Raw genomic sequence first — 23254 nt, forward strand, 5'->3', positions numbered from 1 at the left:
CTAGATTAGTCAGCGCACTAGTTCAGTAATCAGTACACTAGTTCAGTAATCAGTACACTAGTTCAGTAGTAAGCACACTAGTAAGGGAGTCGACACACTAGTTCTGTAGTCAGCACACTGATTCAGTAGCCAGCACACTAGTAAGGGAGTCCGCACACTAGTTCAGTAGTCAACACACTAGTTCAGTGGTCAGCTCACTAGTTCAGTAGTCAACACACTAGTTCAGTGGTCAGCTCACTAGTTCAGTAGTCAGCTCACTAGTTCAGTAGTCAGCTCACTAGTTCAGTAGTCAATGCACTAGTTCAGGAGTAAGCACACTAGTTAGGGAGTCCGCACACTAATTCAGTATCAGTGTGTCACGAGGATCTCAGTCGCTTTAGCAGGACTTTCTGCTTAAGTTGATGTGAACAATGAACAGAGAACAAAATAAACCCAACTAAATATCTGTCGGCTCCCTAGTTCAGTAGTCAGCAAACAAGTTCAGGAGTCCGTACACTAGTTCAGGAGTCAATGCACTAGTTCAGTAGCAAGCACACTAGTAAGGGAGTCAACACATTAGTTCAGTAGTCAGCACTTTAGTTCAGCACACTAGTTCAGTAGTCAGCACACTAGTTCAGTAGTTGGCAGACTAATTCAGTAGTCAGCACACTAGTTCAGTAGCCAGCACACTAGTAAGGGAGGGAGAGTTAAGTCACCTGACTATAGACAAAAAAAATATTAAAAGAGCACAAGTTATACAGACAATTCATATTTAGTTGTGATGTACATGTGAAACAAAGTTTGTAGATTATATACACTTACGGTAATTACACTAGCAAGAGAAAATTTTCAGCTGGTTTGTAACAGATATTTGTTGTTCTCACTTCATGTACACAGTTTTGACCAGCAGGTGACGTCAGCGAGTGGAGATTCGAATCAATGAATCATTTGAGAAACAACCGATTAAATCGAGTCACTGAATCATTTGAGAAGCAGACGATTCAACCGAGTCACTGAATTTGAGAAGCAGACGATTCAATGGACTGTCAAAGAGCTCAGTTTCTCCGTCACTACTTAGTGAGCTAATTCGTGTTTATGATAAACTGATTCACGACACGGGGAGCGGAATAAAACTCACCTTTCCTGTTACTCATGTGTGGATGCGTTCAATCACAAAAATAAAGTATATTCATGTTAACGTATTACACTATTACATTCCATAGCAGATCATTAATCTCGCAACGCTTAAAACCTATATAATTGACTGAACGGTTTCTATCAGTTTAAACAGTTTAATTACAAACACAGACCTTTCTTGAGCCGAATCACAACAGACGCGGGAGCGCGCGCGCAGCCTTGTGACGTCACGCCGCCAGAGCAAAATTAAAGTCCTCTCTGTCCTTCTCAAACCCAGCTCTTCTTCTTTTACGGCGGGTCTCAGACTTTTAGAGCATTACTGCCACCTATCCCTCTAATGGACCATTGACACTCTTACCCGATTAACCTATCATCTCTATAAATCTCCAAACCAGCTCAGACACAATGAACAGCTTCCACACAGAGCCAGATTACAGAGAAAACCCTGCAGCTCTTCTTACTGTATCATCAAACATATATTTTAGTAATACTATGTATTACTTATATAGCCTAATTATCAGTTATTTAAATATTATATAAATTAAACCATACATCAATGGAAAGATCATTTATTCAGTTTTCAGACTATGAAATCAAATCTCAATAAAAAATGACCCTTATTTATATTATATATCATATTTAAAGTTTAAATATATATATTTTATATTTATTACACATTTATGAAATTGTATGTAATCTCATAAACAACATTGTAATGGTATTCTTGATACTTGATAACTTACCTTCATAGGCATGAATACATGTTTTAAACACTTATAATATTTTAAGACCTTCATTATTTTTCTCAACTCTATAACTGTGCGAAGAAATTCACTTGAAAGATTCACTTTTCAATCATGATGATATGATAAATGGGTCTCCTGAAAAAATAAATATTTTTTAGATGAAAATTACATGAAATTAGCAAACAATTACAACCAGTAGATGGCAGCCATTTCGTTTTTGGATTTATTAAAAAAATAAATACAATTATGAGAAATTAATTAATATTTTTCTTAAGTCTTTCCTTTTTCTCTTCTTTTAGGCCAGTTCTGGAGAAAATGGGACTACTTGGAAACTTAAAGGTGCTGTACAGTATGTAAGTTTTTCACTGTACATAAAAATAATATAGCATGTTTCATGCTAATCACGAATTAACTTCAATTCATCATAAAAAAACAACATTGAAATTTACTTACGAGTTCTGGAAATGTGGGGACGCTTTTTAATTTTGAATAAAATTAAAACTAAAGGATTTTCAAATCACATGAGCCAACATTTTATTCACAACAGAACACAGATAACATACATTTTTAAACTGAGAAATCTGACTAAATGAGCTCATTTCAAATTTGATGCTTTGAATCAAAACATGGCTTGACGTTCACTTTTGATTGTTGATTGTTTGTGGATTTTGTTTCTGTCTTTTTTGATTGTCCTTTGTTGGAGGGCTCATATTTGGCCTATAACTTGATATCTGTACATATAGGGTCTTTTATATTGCTCTATATGTACTCGATGTGGAAGGCCGGATGATTTCAATGATCTAAATGTATTATTTGATTGTTCATTTCTTTTGAGCCCAGTGTGTATTTCATTTTGTTTATTTCAGTTTTGTTCACTTCTTTATTCTCTTGGGTATATTTAGTTTTGCTTGAATTGTTGTAAATTGGCTTCTTTTTTGATCTGGTTTGTTCATTTACAGGTGCTGTAGGTCAAACCCCAAAAGGGCAGGGAGGCAGATTTCCACATATGTGTGTGTGTGTGTGTGTGTGTGTGTGTGTGTGTGTGTGTGTGTGTGTGTGTGTGTGTGTGTGTGTGTGTGAGAGAGAGAGAGCGGTGGTGGTGCTATCTTGTCACCGTGTGCAGTGTTGTCGATCACCAACCAAAATATCACTGGGTATTGAGTGTGTGTGAGAGTGTGTGCACCAATAGTGTGTGATAATTGTGTGGGGACGTGGTGGTAACTATCAGGGTTTAGAGAAAACTTAAAGATTAAACCAGGGAGGGAACTGCCTATACCAGCAATTTACTTAGGCCCAATCCCAATTCTATTTTATAGCACTTCCCCTAAGGATTGGGGGGGGTGGGGATATTCCCCTAAGGATTGGGACACCACTACCATGACGTCACACGCCATCATTCGTCGTCTAGCTCTTACGATACACACATATACTGGTGTGCATTAGCACCTTTAATTATCGTTCTGTATTAATGAGCTGCTTACTGACACACACACATATCGGAAATCATGCAGCTCACACATCCAGGAGAAAATAAACTTGTCAACGCTGCCCCACGACTTTTATTAAATACAGTTTAAATACTGAATCGCTACATTATATTTTCCAGCGATGAGAGAATACAATCGCTGTTTTTAAGTAAACTCACTCTAGAAAGATAAACGCAAAGACTGATTACTTTTCGTTAAAATATTATAAATGTAAATGTAAAATGTAAATGTGGTCTGAGTGAGATACAGCATGATCCTTGACTTATGCGATTAGGTGTAAACTAATGTTTAAGTAAAAATCGAATGTCTAACGAATGTCTTACATAAAACCAACTTTCCCACACAAACAGGATTTATATTTCCGCCTAGCTCTGCTTCACGAGCCTCTGCTGACCAAACACCTTCCCAGACAGACGAGGCTTTTATACTTGTTGAGTTCCCATTGTACTATTCTTTGAAATGACAGGGGGCGACGAGAAGAAATTGTCCTCTAAAACCATCACTGGTGAGAAGACCTCATTTGATCACACAATTTAAATTATGGTGTTTCTAATTAAGTGATAAAAAGCAGTTGCTAATGTTGTACAAAATAAATATCACCACTACCAATAAAACGTGCAAAGCTTTGTTTTACAACAAACTTATGTGCAATAATATCTAATTAATTTGGAATTTTAAAGTTAACTATTTGTTCAACTAATTCATTATTTATTATTATTTTGTTCAAGAGTGCACTGAGAGAGAGAGAGAGAGAGGTAAAATAGCGGGACACTTGCTAGTAAACTCTTGTCTTGTGTTCATTTTATTACCAAAAAAAAATTAGGATAACAGAGAAGGATAACATTGTTGAATAAAAATTTTATTGGAATTAATTGATGTGTCTGTTGGTGCACTAGCCGGATTTTTCTCTGGCAAGCTAACGTCAACTATCACCGTGCGTGCGCGTGAAGCAGTGAAGCCAAGCCAGCCGAGTGAGCCGACTCCAGAGTCCAGACTCGACAGAAAACGCAGTTAGATAAGACTTTAGACATTTTTCATAGGTTCATCATTTTTCTGAACTTCATCGCAAGTCAAACCGCAGAAACGAGATTGTTGATAGTCTAATTCGAAGTGCCATTCCCGACATGTGGGAGCATATACTGTATAAAGATTTGTCTTCTCTGGCAACATTAACGTACATTTATAATGTCTTCAGTTTGATTAAAGAGTAACGTTTAGCATTGTATATATATATAACATTAATTTGAAATTGTGTATTTGATGTCTGTGCTGACGCGGTAGCCGTTTGAATAATCTCACTCGTTTTTTTTTGTTTTTTTTTTTGCTTGCTAACGCTGGCGCCTGAAGAATCAGACATTTAAGCGGGCCGATTCGAAAGTGTTATTCAATCGAGAGTTTTATTCATGATAAGAATCAGAATCAGAATCAGAATCAGAAAGAGCTTTATTGCCAAGTATGCTTGCGCATACAAGGAATTTGTTTTAGTGACATAAGCTTCCAGTAAACAGAGACAACAACACACAGACAAAAAAAAAAAAAAAAAAAAAAAAAAACAATTTACAGGAGATTTACAAATTGGCAAATAAATAAGTGTATAAACAATTGTGCTATAAATGATAATGGAATAGGATTGAGTGAGATGCAGGAATGTTCTAGGATGGAGGGGTAACAAATAAATATAAGGATATTGCACATTTTTGCATAAGTTTAAGTGGGAAACATTTAACTGTTCATGAGGTAGATTGCCTGGGGGAAGAAACTATTCTTGTGCCTTGCTGTTCTTGTATTTGCGGCTCTGAGGCGCCGGCCAGATGGCAAAAGTTCAAAGATGGGGTGACTTGGATGTGAGGGATCCAGAGTGATTTTCTGAGTCCTTTTCCTCACTCTGGATGTGTACAGTTCTTGGAGGGTGGGCAGGGGAGCACCAATAATCCTTTCAGCAGTCCGAACAGTTCTCTGTAGTCTTCTGATATCTGATTTTGTAGCTGAACCAAACCAGACAGTAATTGAAGTACACAGGACTGACTCAATGACGGCTGAGTAGAACTGTTTCAGCAGCTCCTGTGGCAGGTTAAACTTCCTCAGCTGGCGAAGGAAGTACAACCTTTGTTGGGCTTTTTTCACAATGGAGCCAATGTGATTGTCCCACTTCAGGTCCTGAGAGATGGTGGTTCCCAGGAATCTGAATGACTCCACTGCAGTCACAGTGCTGTTCATGATGGTGAGTGGGGAAAGTGCAGGGGGGTTTCTCCTAAAGTCCACAGTCATCTCCACTGTTTTGAGCGTGTTCAGCTCCAGGTTGTTAAGACTGCACCAGACAGCCAGCTGCTCAACCTCCTGTCTGTAAGCAGACTCGTCACCGTCCTGGATGAGGCCGATGACTGTAGTGTCGTCTGCAAACTTCAGGAGCTTGACAGAGGGGTCTTTAGAGGTGCAGTCGTTGGTGTACAGGGAGAAGAGCAGAGGGGAGAGAACACATCCCTGAGGGGCACCAGTGTTGGTGGAGCAGCTGTTTGACATGAATTTCCCCAGTCTCACTAACTGTTGCCTATCTGTCAGAAAGCTGGTGATCCACTGACAGATAGAGCTAGGAACAGAGAGCTGGGTCAGTTTGGTCTGGAGGGTTGTTGGGATGATGGTGTTGAAAGCCGAACTAAAGTCCACAAACAGGATCCTCACATAAGTCCCTGTTTTGTCCAGATGTTGCAGGATGAAGTGCAATGCCATGTTGATTGCATCATCCACGGACCTGTTTGCTCGGTACGCAAACTGCAGGGGGTCTAGTAAGGGTCCAGTGATGTCCTTCAGATAAGCCAGAACCAGTTTTTCAAACGACTTCATGACGACAGACGTTAGAGCCACAGGTCTGTAGTCGTTAAGTCCTGTTATCTTGGGTTTCTTTGGAATGGGGATTATGGTTGAGCGTTTGAAGCAGGAAGGCACTTCACACAACTCCAGAGATCTGTTGAAGATCTGTGAAAAGATGGGGGCCAGCTGGTCAGCACAGGTTTTCAGACAGGCTGGTGTAACGCCATCTGGGCCTGGTGCTTTTCTTCTTTTGTTTTTCTTGAAGACCTGGCGCACATCATCTTCACAGATTTGAAGAGCAGGAGGTATGGAGAGGGGGATTGCAGGAGGTGTTAATGGTTGTGTAGGGAGATGGTCAGAGTGGGTGTTGGGGGTTTCAAATCTACTATAAAACTCATTCAGGTCGTTAGCAAGTCGTTGATTAGCCTCAGTGCAAGGGGATGGTGTCTTGTAGTTTGTGATGGCTCTCAGTCCTCTCCAAACTGAAGTAGAGTCGTTGGAAGTAAACTGGTCTTCCAACTTTTTAGCGTAGGTCTTTTTAGCCGCTCTAATCTCTTTGTTCAGTGTGTTCCTGGCCTGATTGTACAAGACCCTGTCCCCATTTCTGTAGGCATCCTCTTTGGCCTGACGAAGGTGTCTGAGTTTTACTGTAAACCATGGCTTATCATTGTTGAATGTTAAATAAGTCCTGGTAGGAATGCATATATCCTCACAGAAACTAATATAGGATGTTACAGTCTCTGTGAGTTCGTCCAGATCGGTGGTAGCAGCTTCAAAAACGCTCCAGTCTGTGATGTCAAAACAAGATTGTAAATCCTGCTCTGTTTCGCTGGTCCATCTCTTCACAGTCTTTACTACAGGTTTAGCAGATTTAAGTTTCTGCTTGTAGGTCGGTATAAGATGAACCAGACAGTGATCAGAATGTCCCAAAGCTGCTCGTGGAACAGAGTGATATGCATCCTTTATTGTGGTGTAACAGTGATCCAGTATATTACTGTCTCTGGTGGGACAGGTAACATGCTGTCTGTATTTTGGCAGTTCACGGGAGAGATTGGCTTTATTAAAGTCCCCAAGAATGATTAAAACAGAGTCCGGGTGTTGTTGTTCTGTGTCTGTGATCTGATCAGCGAGTTTCTGTAAAGCCAGACTTACTTGAGCTTGAGGAGGGATGTAAACACTAACCAGAATGAACGAGTGAAACTCCCGCGGCGAATAGAACGGCTTGCAGTTGATAAACTGCGTTTCTAGATCAGGACAGCACATCTTCTTTAATACAGTTACATCTGTACACCACCGTTCATTGATGTAAAAGCATGTCCCGCCGCCGCGCGATTTCCCCGTTGATTCTGCGTCGCGATCCGCTCTAAACAGCTGAAAGCCCGGCAGATGGAGTGCGCTGTCCGGTATGGCGTCATTCAGCCAGGTTTCCGTGAAACACAGAGCAGCAGAGTGAGAGAAATCCTTATTTGTCCGAGAGAGCAGAAGCAGTTCGTCCGTTTTGTTGGGTAGAGAGCGGAGATTTGCGAGATGGATGCTAGGCAACGGCGTTCGAAAACCGCGCTTCCTGAGTCTGACGAGCGCTCCCGCTCGCTTTCCCCGTCTGCGCGTCTTGAAGCGCTTGATCAGCGCCGCTGCTCCTCCGATAACAATGTTCAGTAAAACGTCTGTATAATAGAAATCCGGAAAAATATCATGTGGTGTGTTCTGCCGAATGTTCAGCAGTTCATCCCTGGTGAAACTGATCGTGTTTGTTAAACAAAAAACAGGAAAAACGAACAAAAACAGTACAAACACTGGAGAGCCAAGCACTGAAGCAGCCATGTGCGGCGCCATCTTGGATTTCTATAAGTGGAAGCATAATAATATACTCGCACTGTATTAAGATTTATCGAGATCTTACTCGTATTTTTATTTACCATTTGGTTCATTTCTTGCAGCAAAGAGGCCTTAACAATCAATCCAAGTACATAAATTATATGAACTAGCATGTATAAAATGTTTTTCAAATGCAAACAATGTTGTTTCTCTTCAGACACAATCCCTAGAAAGTGCACATAAAACTTGCAAACATTAAGACATTTTGTGTGTTGCAAACACATATGTACCTAACGTTAGATCTCAAAAGTGTGTATTGCCACACACTTTCTCTTATGAATATTGTACTTGTGATTTCTAAAAGTGTTTTTTCTGTATGTTTTGTGTTACAGGAAACTTCCACCCAAGCAGACGTTGAGGCCCAGATTTCCCTGCCAAGCACTCTTAAGACTCATCATGCTCGGTAAGATCCCAGCACTACACATACACAATAGATCACAATTTTAAGTATATATGTATATTAAGTGTTAAGTATATTTGTATCGATTCACTGTGTGTGAACAAGGTTTTACGTCATTTTGCACTTAGATTCCGAAAATCTCTAGTTGTCACTGATCCAATAAAAAAATGAGCTCAATGCATGTATAAAGGCAAAATGCTTTCAAAACTTCATTTTAAAAGGTCACACTTACTCATCATGTGTAATCCATGTCTCCAGTATTCTGTTATATGATCAGGACTTTACAGACACCCAGATTTTTACTAAATGAAGTGCACAAATTCTGCACTGTGCATACATGTGCAGGCTCACTACCTGGCTGTGCATTAGAGGATGTTATGAAAGTGAACTGTGTAGCAAAGTTTTTTTGCCAAACATTAAACCATATCAGATTGAATGCTGTGCAATCTCAACTTAATTTTTTTAGGAGAGTCCATTCTGGGGGCATATAGGTGGATGCTTTCCATCGAGGGCAGAGTTCTCCAACCAAATCCAACTGAGTGAGCGTTCCGAATTCACTTCTGCTCTGGCTGTGCTTTTTGCATCATTCTATATATTTAACATGGAATATCCTGCGGAGGCAACCACTACATTAGATTTTATCCAGAGGTAAGCACTTATTTGATGTTGATATATTTTTGACTAGGAATGGGAACAAATATTTGAGTACTCATTCTTTAACCACCTACCTGATTAGTAAAATACTTCTCAAAGTGTTTATTTGGGTTTATGTGGACTGTTGTGTAATTTTTAAACATCAAACTTTTATTTTAACTCACCATGCAAATAAAGTACTTGGTTTTTAGAGTACTTGACTTCTAAATTACTCAAAATTCCCATCTCTACTCTTCACACTTCCATTATTGTGCTCACTGTAATGAGCATATAAAATATCAAAACTTAAAATATTTGTTTAAAAGACCATTTGTGAAGCTGTTTCATGACTAACGTCTATGAATGTTGCGATATGATTTTGTCAAAGTTTAGTAGACAGACAAATTGAAAGGTCGCGATGACCGAGATCACAGTCTTTGAAGATGAATCGTGCAGCTCTCTTGTCTAATCTCTCTCTCAGCATCTAAGCAGGGCAAAGGCTTTTCAGTGTGTTCAGTCTCATGTCTCTTCTACATGTACACTCTGGATGTTACGACACTTTAATACTCATAGATAACCACACATTTCATCCTCTCTTGGAACGAAAGTGGCTAACTTCTGTCAACCTCATCTACAAGCAAGGACATAGATTTTAGATTCTGTAATAAAAAAATTAAAAAAACTATTTTAGAATCTATGCAATAGCTAGGTGAATCGATTTTTCTCTCCAGGCCCTAATATGTGTGTTTTAAGTAAGAGTTTTGGTTTATAGAGAAGTGCACATTGTATTACTGGCTAAATCAAATGATCTAATCAAACTTTTATATATTGTCATCAACCCATCTGTCTTGCTTATAAACCTTTCCATTAATAATTAATTTCTTCCACTGCAGGGTAGAAGACTCCAGCCCAGGAAATTGACTAATTCAGGCCCGTTTCTGAAGAAAAATTGAGTTCTGGGAGAAAAACAACATTCAGGGACCAAATTCTACTGTTTGAAATCCTGCTGTTTTTAAATAATTTAATTTGCCTTTTATGCATTCTAATTTTAACCGAACATTTTAATACATTTGAACAGGATTGATTTGTATGTTCAGAAAAGTGTTGTTGTATACAAAACGAAATGAAATGTTAACAGATAAATGTTTACCTATTGAAGATTTTTTTTTTTTTGCTATGCTATTTTTATTTTATGAATTTAGAACTTAAAAGTGTGAAAAGTTATAAATAAATGGCATTTTGTGGCAAAAACAGTGTCTTCATTTTACAGTACACAAAATTAATGCTGTAATCCTTATTACAGTAGTAAAATATATGAGGCGATGAAACACAGTACTGTGATTATTACTGTAAAAAAGTTTACAGTATTTTTAAAGTTACTGCAATTAGGTTTACAGTAAGCATACTGTGAAATGAACTACAGCAACTTACTAGCTAATTGCTGCCAGCAAGTTACTGTAAATTACAGTGTAACTACTTTCACTGTACATTGACTACACCACATCAGTTTGGTCACAGCACCAAAAAGTGCTGTGATAAGCAATAAATCATATTATACTTTTTTTATTTTTAGATTTTTCAACTTTACTGAATAAATGCAAATTGTTTTTAATTACTCCATGTTGTAATCAGTCTGATCCTGCTTTTGGTGCTTGGCCCCAATAATTGCTTCTTGCTGCTATATTAGGTGTGTTCAAGTAGAACCGGTCAACGAGATCAGACACTTTCAGCTCCCGCTGCGCAGAATGATCAGTGTATGACATCAAAGTACAGCAAGAGCGATTAGAAAGCATAAGGATCTGTCTGCTCTCCTATGGCTCTCTCAGGGTACTTTGATGTCATACAGTGATCCTTCTGCACAGCGCCGCTCTAAGTTGAACACACCTCTAGGTTCTCTTAGATTTTTTTTAGATCGATAAAGCATACTGAGCATCAGCTCCTTGTTTGGTCTTTGGCTGGACACTGAAAGACATAAAACAGCATAAGGTTGGGTTACACTTTATTTAGATAGTCCACTTTAGACATTCTACTAACTATAAGTAACTACATGTCAACTAATTTTCATTAATTTACAACTACATGTCTACTAACTCTCAGAGTAGACTGTAGGGGTACATTTAGGGTTAGGTTTAGGGTTAGTATAAGTTTACAAAGAAAGTGTTAGAAGATATTAAGCAGACAGTCTACTAATACTCTACTAACTGCTAGTTGCCATATAGTTGCAAAGTTACTTACTGTTAGTAGAATATCTCAAGTGGACTATCGAAATAAAGTATTAGCTAAGGTTATTGCAATTACGATAAAACATTATAGTATTTGCCTTGTTCCATGTGCATTTTGTTATTCAAACCACATTCACGGTTCAAACTGAATATATTGATTCAAACATCGACTTCAAGCACAAATGTACTTACTTGTCATAAAAATACTGAGTCATTTGAGCAAGACAGTGTTCACCTCCTGAACGACTTGAACACACAGATGAAGCAGGCAGAGGAAGATGACGATACCCCTCAGTGGTACCACAGACACCTAAAGTGAAAACATCACTCATTTCAGCACAAAACTTGGCTTCATGATCTGAAGAACCAGGGTGATAAGGGGGCACTCACACTAGGCATGTTTACCACAAACCGAGCGATTATACATTTTGTTAGAGCAGATTCTTGGTCATAGCACTAGTTTATCATAAACATTTTGTAAGCTTTATAATCTAATCACTGAACACATGAAGAACACTTCTGGCAGAGGTTGCTTTTTTCAGTCTGATGGTAACAGACTTTAAATACTACGACACGCAAAAGTTCTACTTTACAAAATCAAATGCCTTAAAGACAGATTTGACCCAAACATGAACATGCTGTCATCATTTCCTCACAGTCAGGGTGTTCCAAATCTTTATAGATGGCTTCATTGGGCACAAGAGCCTGGCTCTAAGTTAACTTCTGGTCTGTGTTTGTTTATTGGTCTGGCTAGTGCCGCAGACTACAAACGCATTTAAAGTTAAAGTGATGAGTAATGAAGTTGGGCTCGGGTGGTCGTGTTGTGGGATGTGTTCCATACATTTATTAACTTGTGGCGAGCCGCCACGATATCAAAACGAAGTGCAGGTGTTATTGTTCAACTGTATTTCTGAAGGAAGACTCTCTTTAGAAAATGTTCAATGTCATTTTCAATTAATCTTGCATGTTATATGGCTGATAAAGCAGTGTTTGTGAGCAGAGCGCTGCTTTGTGTACAGCAGTTACTGGGCAAACCTCTATTTCTCCCGCTTCGAAGCCCCTCCTGCTGGCAGAGAATGAATTTGCATTTTCAATAGGTCTGTCTGATTTACACAGCAAACATATTTAGCTTTTTATCAAAAAATAATCTACTCTAGAGGGGTTTGAGCTGTTGTTATTGATTCTATTTGGAAGTCTACCGAAAGATAAGTTAGGGCTACAAAAGCGTATTTGTTTATGTTATTGCCGTTGAAACAGCCTATAAGCTTCTCTGTTCTGCTGAACACAAAGGAAGATTTTTGTTGGTAACCAACCAGATCTCGGCCACCAGTTGACTTCCACAGTATTAATTTTTCTACTATGGTAGTGAATGTTGGACAAGATCTGTTTGATTACTGACATTCTTCCAAATATATTTTTTATGTTCAGCATAACAAAGGAATTTGGAAGAAAACAAAACAATTAGTTGTTTTAGTTTGTAATTATTTTCTGCCTTATAAATGACAATACAATTTTTTTATTTCTGGTTTCAAACAAGTTATATATTTGTGTTTATTCTCATGGTGGGTGGTCAAATAAATTTGTAAGCATTATTAATAACTATATTGAACAAAATTATAAATGCAACACTTTTGTTTTTGCCAGAACTCAAAGATCTAAGACTTTTTCTATGTTCACAAAAGGCCTATTTCTCTCAAATATTGTTCACAAATCTGTCTAAATCTGTGTTCGTGAGCACTTCTCCTTTGCTGAGATAATCCATCCACCACACAGGTGTGGCACATCAAGATACTGATTAGAATCTTTAAGTATAAGATAGTAATAAAAATAAGTATAAGATAGTATAAAACAGAATAGCCAAAGCCTTTAACATCACATTGAAATCTGCATGGATCAAGACTTAGATTACCATATTTGGTGTTCATATAGTCCAGTATTGAACTTTTGATTGTCTTGGTGTGATCTGTGTCTTCATCTTTCCCCCGTTGAATAGGTAAAGAATAGGCTTCAAGCATGATACTGTGACTGAAAATACTGCAAGTTTTCAGAAGAAAAGGCATCTGTGAAACCAATTCCTCCTGTCCACATTTAATTCACACTGATCGACCTTCACGCAGAGCACATGCGATCATACAGGATAAAAATGCACACTTCACAGGATCTCACAACTGAATTCATCAAAGTTCGCAAGGTTTGTGAATTTAATTATGTTTGCCTTTCTGTTGCTAATAATCTAAAAACAATCATTGTAATACTTTATGTACACATTTAATTCCTTTGTTTAACAGTTCTATCTAACATTTATGACACATTAAGAAACATTTATGACACAGTTGTCAGATTTCATTAGTGATTTCATAAGCTTAGTGAACAGTTTTTGTAATGTTTCCCCATAGAAAGTGAAAGGAGTTGTACTTGCACACCAGAGAGGTGTTTTAAAGATGACCGCCAAGTGAAATGACTTGCCTTAAAGTGGCTTTGACTATAGCTGTCTCCCAAAGTTGAGTGTGAACCCCTGAGTGTGAGGCCAGGCCTCCGAAGTGCACGAAGAGCCCTTTGAAGTCCATATTCGCACGGGATTAGTATTATCTGGGGACCTGGTGTGATTTTGAAATTCTGGGACATGGTAGGGTGTGAGGTGTCCAACAGATGGACATTTCATTTTCCTGGGAAACGGAGGGCGCATTTGAAGTCACTTTCGAAATCCCTCAGCCATTGTTGCGACGAGGTGACGCAATCGAATGTGGTCTTTGGTGCATTCTGAATTGGGACAGCTGAATTAGGACACTGTGACACAATCACACTTCAAATGCACACTCTGGAGTCCACGCATTTCAATTTTTGGGACACAGCTCAGGCGCTGCCGCTCTCAGTGCCATCAAAATAAAAGTCAAGTGTATCGTCAAAATAAAAGTCCTGCATTGAATGCATCAGCCAAACAGAAAAACTTGTCAGTCAATGACGATTTTTGAAAAATACCAAATATCAGCTGATATATCATTCTTGGCGATATATCGGTTGAGCACTATTCAAAATTCTACTCCTTGTTTATAAATATCTACCTACCTCTCAGAACTCCTTAATTTATACACTCCATTTAGAAGCCTAAGATCTTGTGATTTGTTTTCCTTAGTGTATTGATTACTATTATACGTTCATTTTTATTCTGGTTGTTATTTTTATCTGCTTTGCTTTCTGTGTATGTTTTTATGGTTTATATAAATAAAATAAACTTGAACTTCAGTTCAGTTTATGGATCATTCGCTTGAATCTTTGGTTTTCGACAGTTTGGAAATGCAGCATGTCTTTTGCCAAACAAAACGGCACTGCCAATTCGTTCCATCATTTACTGTGCTTATCATAAGGAATGCAATTAGCAAATACGCTGGCATTATTTGACCGAGTAGGAATTTTCTTAGCCCTAGGTCTACTTGGTGTTTCCATCTCCTCGCATATCTTCAAACTTTTGTCATACTCTGGTTTGTGTTTGTGATGGTGGAACAAATTGGACGTGTTTCCACTCTCTGTAACCAGTCTTTTTCTGCAAACCTTGCATATTACAGTTGTTTGTTCTGCATCTGATTTTCTATAACAAAACCAGTTCCAAACTGTGAAGGTAGCTCTTTAGTTAGCGACAAGCTCCTTCTCAGCCTCATGTTCGTCTTCCACCATGTTTGTTAAGTGGTGAATGGGTCGCGCATAGAACTACATTAGGCATAATGTAGGCATATCGTTATATCATAAACTAGGCATATCGTTATTATCGTGAGGAGACAACTTTTTATAGTTAGGTTCATTTTTAATGGTATATTGCAAAAGATAATATATCACCTATCCCTACTGGATACCAGGACGTTCACAGAGCTCTTTTGCTGGTGTAACAGCGAAATACATACAGAGCTCCTTGACAAATGCATGCCACTCTCCTCACAGAGCTTAAACAGTTACTGTAGTGATCACGCGACTGGCAGCAACACACCACTTCCGCCCAGTGTCCATGCTCCTTGTCTCATTTGAGCGTCTCACAGAAACAGGTTGCAGGTGCGCATGGGCGGAGCTTAACCTTGGAAAGGAAAGACAATACAAATCAGCACCAAAAAAGAAAATCAATAATCCCAAAAGGCTTAAGCCGTAACAGTAGGGAAACATTAGTGCCTTGAATTTAATGTAAGCAGCTATTGGAAGCCAGTGCAAATTGATACACAGAGATGTGACATGCATTATTTTTGGCTAATTAAAAATTAATCTTGCTGCTGTGTTCTGAATTAATTGTAAAGGTTTGATATAACTGGCTGGAAGACCTGCCAAGAGAGCATTGCAATAGTCCAGCCTGGACAGAACAAGAGCTTGAACAAGGAGTTGTGCAGCATGTTCCCAAAGAAAGGGCTTGATCTTCTTGATGTTGAATAAAGCAAATCTGCAGGATCGGACAGTTTTAGCAATGTGGTCTGAGAAAGTCAGCTGATCATCAATCATAACTCCAAGGTTTCTAGCTGTTTTTAAAGGAGTTACGATTGATGTGCCAAACTTGATGGTGAAATTGTGATGAAACGATGGGTTTGCTGGAAGCAGTTCTGTCTTGGCCAGGTTGAGTTAAAGGTGATGGTCCCAGACTTCTTCAATGAATAGAGGATGAAAAGTAAGTAGAATTCATTAAGAGACCCATGGTCCAAACAAAGAAATAACAATAAAACTAAATTCGTCTGAGGGACGCATATAAAGAAATATAAAGAGATAAGAATAATGAAATGGTATTTTTCGTCAGAATGACCCAAGGCCCAAAATAACAAACAAAACCAATCTAATAAAATAAAACAGCAATATAAATAACCTGTCACAAAGAAAAGAAAAATAAATACAATCAACCTAACCTAACTACTCTTAACCAAAAAAGAGAAATGACATTTAAATGGGTAGATCCCCCCTACATTACTACCACATGCCAAAGGAAACAAACAATCAACAGAAACACTCAGAAACACTAACAATACATTAAGTGCAACCGGCCTGATGTTGCGTCAACAACCTTCTGAAGTACAGAAGAGGCATTTTAAAAGGACCACCAGCTAATCACCCAATTACCACTGATAGACTGCATCACTCTTAGAAAATCAGCAGCGATCTGAAACAAAAAACACCCAACAGAACACAAGTATTATGAAACACAATGAAAAACATAATAACGTAACATACAGGATGTGCTATGGGAAAAAGACAAGCCTGAGCAATGCTCTACTTGGAAACCTTGGATCCTGGCATTCATGTGGATGCTACTTTTACATCACTTACCTAAAGTTGTTGCAGACCACGTTCACCCCTTCATGGCAATGGTATTCCCTGATGGCAGTGGACTATTTCCAGAGGATAATGTAACCCACTGTAAGTAACTGTGCGGAAACTGTTCAGGAAACGTTTGGAACATGGAAAAGTTCAAGGTGTTTCCCTGGCATCCAGATTCCCCAGAACTCAATCCAATCGATCATCTGTTTTTATATGCTGGATCAACAAATCCAATCCCTGGTGGCCCCACCTCACCACTCACATGGAGAAACTTTGCACATCGGCAAATTAGTACGTGAATTCATCCAATGAGAGTTGCACACTTGTAGAATATTTTCTCAGAAATGTCTTGTATATTTTTCTAACACAAACACAAGTACATAACTACAGCTGCTTGAAACTGCTGCGATGAATCTCAAACACTGTTTTTCGCTTTCAAGTGACAAGTTTCGTGCGCTCACTTTTGCACCGAGATATTTGGTTCAAAAGTGAGTTGTGCATCTGTAGAGGTAGTGGGCGGGACTGTTTAGAGATTAGAGAATTTCAGCCAATCAGAAGAGCTACTTTGGGTCGCTGCTTGGCGCCCGAAGTAACGAGAAGGGGAAAAACGTGATCTGCTAAGTTTATGTTTATTATTGTTTCTCTGTGCCACGACTATAACAAATATGTGTCCAGTATTTTAATTTCAGGTTTGTTTAATGCAAAAATGATATATTTTTATAGTCCAGTCACAGACTTTTTTTTATAACCGTGTCGTGTTAGCAGCTCCTAAGTTAATAACTACTGTAATGTCTTCGCAAAGGGAGTGAATCAATCAAAAAAACTAACTTTAGCTGGACAATAACTTTATCCTAGTGTTTATGTAAAGCCAAAACAATCTCTGTTGATGTAATTTTCTCTTATCACTATAAATCTGCTTTGAAACAATTCATATTGTTAAAAGCGATATGTAAATTAAAGTGACTTGACTTGACTCATCTATTTTTCTCATAGTCCTGATGTATAATTTAGGCAGTTAACATTTTTAAGATATTGGAAGTACTTGTTTGAACTAGTTTTGTAACATTAAAATTGTGTTTTCTCTAGGAAATGCGACACAAACCACAAACTTTTACAAACAAATCTATTGCTTGTTCACAATGTATAAATTAAGGTGATAGATGTTTATACACATTTTTTTACTTGCTCAATGTAGGTACAATATGGGGATATTTGGAATTGATGGCTTCTCCAGGAAGGTAGTGAGAATCATTTGTTAGAAGTCTTTATTTAAAGTATTAACAATTATTTAAAAAGTGGTTTGTTACTTATAGCTGAAAGTAATGAGTTATTTTGTTTTATTCCTGTAGATCATGTATCTTGGTGTGGCAAATAACAACAAGGCCTCCACAACCCTTGCCTTCTTCAGTGAAGCTGTTGAGAGATGTGGCTTACCAGAAAGGTGATACTTACAGTTACAGTTATATTTTACTCTTAACTATACAACTAATTGTACTTTGTATGAATGGCATATTATCTTGTCTTATTAAAGAATATTAAAGTTGTCAATTATATGAATTGTAAAAAAAATTATGCAGTTTTAAATTCTTCCTTATTTACTTCAAGGGTTCGGGGTGACCACGGGGTGGAAAATGTTGATGTCGCTCGCCTTATGTTCTCCATCCGAGGATCCGGGAGAAACAGCTTCATTGCAGGGAAAAGTGTACATAATCAGAGGTATCCATTATCATGAGTACAGTATTTATTTTTAATAAATATTTTAAATATATATTTAACAGGACTATTACATTGCAAACTATAGTTCTTCAATTATTGTTATTGTCTTGTTCTCTTTTATTGACATGCTAGTTATTATTCAGGTGGAGTAGCTTGTTTCTGGACATATAATAATATTTTAAATCCTGAAATATCTGGCAAGATGTGTTCATGGCAGTAAGATGCCGAACAGTGTTCGGAGGGATGGTCTCCTTGACCTGTCCAGTAGTGTTCAACTCTTCTGCTGCCAGTATGTTTTTATTCCTCGACTGCAAGCCCAGCTTGATGTATTCAGAGATGGCTGGGACAATCACCTTCTTTCAACTGAGAGAAATCTCACTCCCAATCAACTTAGGCATATGGGTCTACAGCACAACTCCGAAGAATACAATGAGGTAAATATTTGTGAATTATACTCAAAAACACCATGCATTGGTGGCAGTAGAAATAATGACTTTATCTTACAGGATTTGCACATTTGAATGACTGGTAAAGTAGTGGTCCTATACCCTGTGATCCCAACTGTGGTGTCCATGTCCCTGAGAGTGACTGTCCTTTGAGTCCTGATGACCTGGCTGGACTTAGTGTTGCTGTGGACCCAATGTAACCCTCAACATGCAAGGAAACATAGCCATAGAGAGAGAAAGTTGAGACAACTCCATTGACTCCAATGGAACACTTTTTTTTTGCAGCACTGGCGGCTCGTGGAGCCTCTAAATAGTTCCCGGAAGTAGCAGCAAACCGATGCCGCGCCGTAGAGATGCAGCAGAACAAACCGTTTGCGACACACTTTTAAAAGGTAAGACGTTAAAATAAGATTGTATATTATCAGTACATCTAAACAACAATAAATTGTAAATTAAAACCTTCTAGTAGATTCTTACTCATTAAATGAGTAGATTTAAGGGATGTTATCAGATAACTAAGAGATTAGGCTAGGATTGGAGCTGAATAAAGTTAATAACGAACACCCTATTAATTGTAAAATCTGTTCTCTTAATTCAGTTTCATCCATCGTGTTTGGAATTAGAGAAAAGGAGTCTAAACATATTTTTTTGCAGGGTGGGGAAAGTTAGCTAACATTACATATTAGGTCAATATAACGTTTTACCGCGTGTGACAGCGGTGAGTGGAAGTGGTAAAAAAATAGGTTATAAAGTTTGTTCCTTATTACACGTATTAAATAATTAAATTCCATAATAAAATGCACCCTATTGATATAAATTTAGAGTGAACTGCGTTTGCAAAAACATGGGTGGAGTGTTTTTAGTCATTGTGATTTATTGACTATTACCTGTCTATATTATATAACCTGTCTATATCATATAATACTTAACATGAGATCAGTGGAAAAAAAAGAACAATATGTAACGTAAAAAGGCAACAGCAACCCGTGTTTATACAACTTAACGTTAGCCAAAGGTTAAGTTTTTTAAATAATGGTATTTGAACACTAATCCTCAAAAATTACCTGATTTGATATTTTAAAAACAACATCGCTGTAACTACATACTCATGCTCCATACATATGTCGGTGTGTTGTATAAATATATAAAATGAATGCATTTATTGACTCCTTATTAGCAGAAATCGCAGTTCTGTCACTCTACTCTATCAGTTTGAATGGCCGCCAACGCACTTCCTGGGACTATCTCAAGTCTACATGAATCACGTGACAACCAAACATTTCAAACTTCCGTTGTCGCAACTCTATGTATGTATGTATGGCTCTGCATGGAAGTAGATAAATATTTAGCTGCACTGGACTATATGCAAAGCATTGGCTATGTGTAGGGCCATCATGAACTAATTCTCCATCTAATCAAATAAACACAACTGTATGATTCCCCCCCCCCCCCCACATTTATTGTGAACGCATTTGTACAATTTTCAAATAAAACTCTTACTGCTTCAATGAAAGCAAACATTTCAACATCTCAGAGCATTAATTAAAATGTACCTGATCAATGCTGATAACTGATAAGCAATGTTCAGATTCTTTTTAGAAAGTGTTAATATTAGCTTTTTATTAACATTTAAACATCTCAGAACATCAAATAACTGATCAATGCTTATAAACAGTGTTGGGAACGTTACTTTAAAAAAGTAATTAGTTACAGTTACTCACAGTTAGTAGTTACTTCAGTTAGTAACTGAATTATTGTATAATACAAGTAACTCGTTACCAGGGAAAGTAACTATTTGCGTTACTGTAAAAAAAAAAAAAAAAAGTTGCTATATGTCAAAGTATTTTTTTTTCAGTATTTCAGTAAAAAAATTTTTTTTGCAGTTTTCACAAGTCAGTTGAAATAAGTAGAACAGACAGGTGTTCGTACATAACTTTCGAGATTTATTGCACGTCAACAGACAGCAAGAGTTTTATCCTGCACTCTTTGTAAGAAAAGTGTTTTTGGCCACTAGCTTAGTAGATGCGTGTGTCACACATTACATGCACGTTCTTGCCTTTGACTACAATGAATTTGAAGTAGTGCTTATATCTCCACCTTGAAAATGCCAACTTTTCATCGGATTGCTCCTGACTCGCCATTTCTGCTGCTGCTGCGAATCTCTGTTTAGCTGTTGCGTGTGTGTGACTCGGTGTGACTGTGTGTGTTTGGCGCCGCTGGCGCGTGTGTGTAAAAACACTGGCTCTGATTGGCTACCATGAAACACATGACTCTGCCTTAGTCAATCATAATCGCTTATCTCGTTATTAACCCACCTGCTCACTCGCTGTGTGAGCCAGGGGTGCGTTCGGATTGCATATTAAATAAATGCATAGTAACGCACCGCATTTAACGTTCAGTAACGTTAACGGCGTTGTAACGACGGGAAAAGTAATTAGTTAGATTACCCCGTTACTGAAAAAATAACGTCGTTACCTAACGCCGTTCTTTTAAACGCTGTTATTCCAAACACTGCTTATAAATGATAAACAGTGTTTAGATTCTTCTTTTTAGAAAAGCTTAATGTTAGCTTTTTATTAATATTTAGATTAACATCTCAGAACATTGAATAACTGATCAATGCTGATAAATGATAAACAATGTTTAGATCCTTCTTTTTAGAAAAGAAAAAAAAAAGCACGGTAACTGACTGTTACCCATCGTTTTCTAAGCATGGCTCTCATAAAAGAAAAAGTGGTGTTACTCCAACTTACACCATACTTAACTTCTAACAACATCTTAGATCCTTTTCAGTCTGCTTTTAAGGCTAGGCACAGTACTGAGTCTGCTCTTCTAAGAGTGACTAATGATATTCTGTTGTCAGTTGACTCTGGAAACTGTGCAGTCCTCGTTCTGTTGGACTTAAGCGCAGACTTTGACACTGTGGACCACAGCATTTTGTTAAAAAGATTAAATTACGAGGCAGGCATTTGTGATGCTGCTTTAAATTGGTTTGAGTCTTATCTATCAAATTGTAGCATATCTGTAGAAATTTTCTCATCCCCTTTGCCAATCACCTGTGGGGTGCCACAGGGTTCGATTCTGAGTCCAGTCTTAATTTCTCTTTATAGGCTTCCATTTTTCAATTTTTGAGCACCATGACATCTCCTATCACATCTATGCAGATGATACCCAGCTCTACTTACCATTAGATTCTGGAAGTGAATCTGTCATTTCTCTACTAGCATGTTTAAAGGATATTAAAGAATGGATGGATGAGAATTTCATTCAGTTGTATGAAAATAAGACAAAATAAGAGATTATCTTATTTGGCTCTAAACCACAGATTGACAAATACAGTGGTCCCTTGGGGCATTTTCAGTCAAAAAATTGCTCCTTTGTGAAAAATCTGGGGGTCATTATAGATGCCGACCTGAAGTTCGATAAACAAATAAATTCAGTGGTCAGGGCTAGCTTTTTCCAGCTAAAGGGACTGCGAAAGTTAAAGCCCCTCCTTACCTTTCAGGATTTGGAGACTGTAATTCACAATTTTATCTCCTCAAGGCTTGATTATTGCAATGCCTTGTATGCTGGAATTAGTCAGTCATCGCTTTCACGATTACAGTTAGTCCGAAATGCTGCAGCTCGTTTCTTGACTGGGACAAAAAAGAGAGAACATTTTTCACCTATACAGGCCTCTCTTCATTGGCTTCCCATGAAACAAAGAATTGATTTCAAGGTTTTAACATACGTTTAAAGCTCTACATGGACTTGCCCCTAACTATATATCAGAACTTATAATTCCCTTATCAAGTCGGTCTCTCGACATTACGTATGGGGAAATCCATTTCCTCGAAATTATGAAGTCTGATTGAATAACTATTTTGCTAGCAAATTGCCAATGGCGCCCTCGCCCTCACCTGATTGGCTGACAGCCATCAATATAGGTGACGGCGGGCGCCAAAAACCTCAGAATCTTTTTTCTTCACTTGAGTTTAGTTTCGCCGTGGATTCACGCATACAGAGCGGAAAATTGTGGAAAATTATCCCTTCTCGCGTTCCGATGATTTTTCTCTTATAATGTCTCTTTGCCGCATGTGTGGTGGGCCCATTGATTTCCCGGACGCACACGAGCAGTGTGTGCTGTGCCTGGGTCGGGCTCACGCAGAGGCGGCATTCGAAGGTTCGGGATGTCGTGCCTGTGAGGAGCTTCCCATCAAGATCCTTCGTGCAAGGCTGGCCGTTACCCGCAACGGTGGCCCTGTATCTCCTGCCTCTCCCCCGTCCGCCGTCGAGCCGCGAACCGGGAGACTGCAGAGAGCTCCGTCGACGGATTCTGTCGAGGTACTGGCGTCGGCCCAACGCCCACACCACCCTCACGTGGAAGATCCCTTCTCATACTCGGAGGCCAGTTACTGCCCTCCACTTGAAGCGCGGGAAATGGTCTCATTTGGATATGACGAGGACGACGCCATGTCTACTAATGCCTCAGACCCGGGAGCGTGGTCCGAGGCCCCGTCTGAAGCTGCCCCCACATCGCTGGATG

At 38.4% G+C, this 23254-nt stretch overlaps 1 protein-coding gene across 4 annotated transcripts in view; it reads right to left on the bottom strand.

Annotated features, from left to right (window-relative positions):
* LOC132138271 (gastrula zinc finger protein XlCGF8.2DB-like) overlaps positions 1-23254 on the bottom strand; it is a 61160-nt gene that overhangs the window by 13673 nt on the left and 24233 nt on the right. The window contains exon 1 of one of the 4 annotated variants that reach the window (XM_059547672.1): positions 1290-1418. The exons of 1 other annotated variant lie outside the window; for it this stretch is intronic. The gene's annotated coding sequence lies outside the window, so the exon portion shown is untranslated. 2 more of the 4 variants (XM_059547682.1, XM_059547690.1) reach the window with 2 other exon arrangements.

The sequence above is a fragment of the Carassius carassius genome, chromosome 1 (genome assembly GCF_963082965.1).
Source record: "Carassius carassius chromosome 1, fCarCar2.1, whole genome shotgun sequence".
Classification (NCBI taxonomy): domain Eukaryota; kingdom Metazoa; phylum Chordata; class Actinopteri; order Cypriniformes; family Cyprinidae; genus Carassius; species Carassius carassius.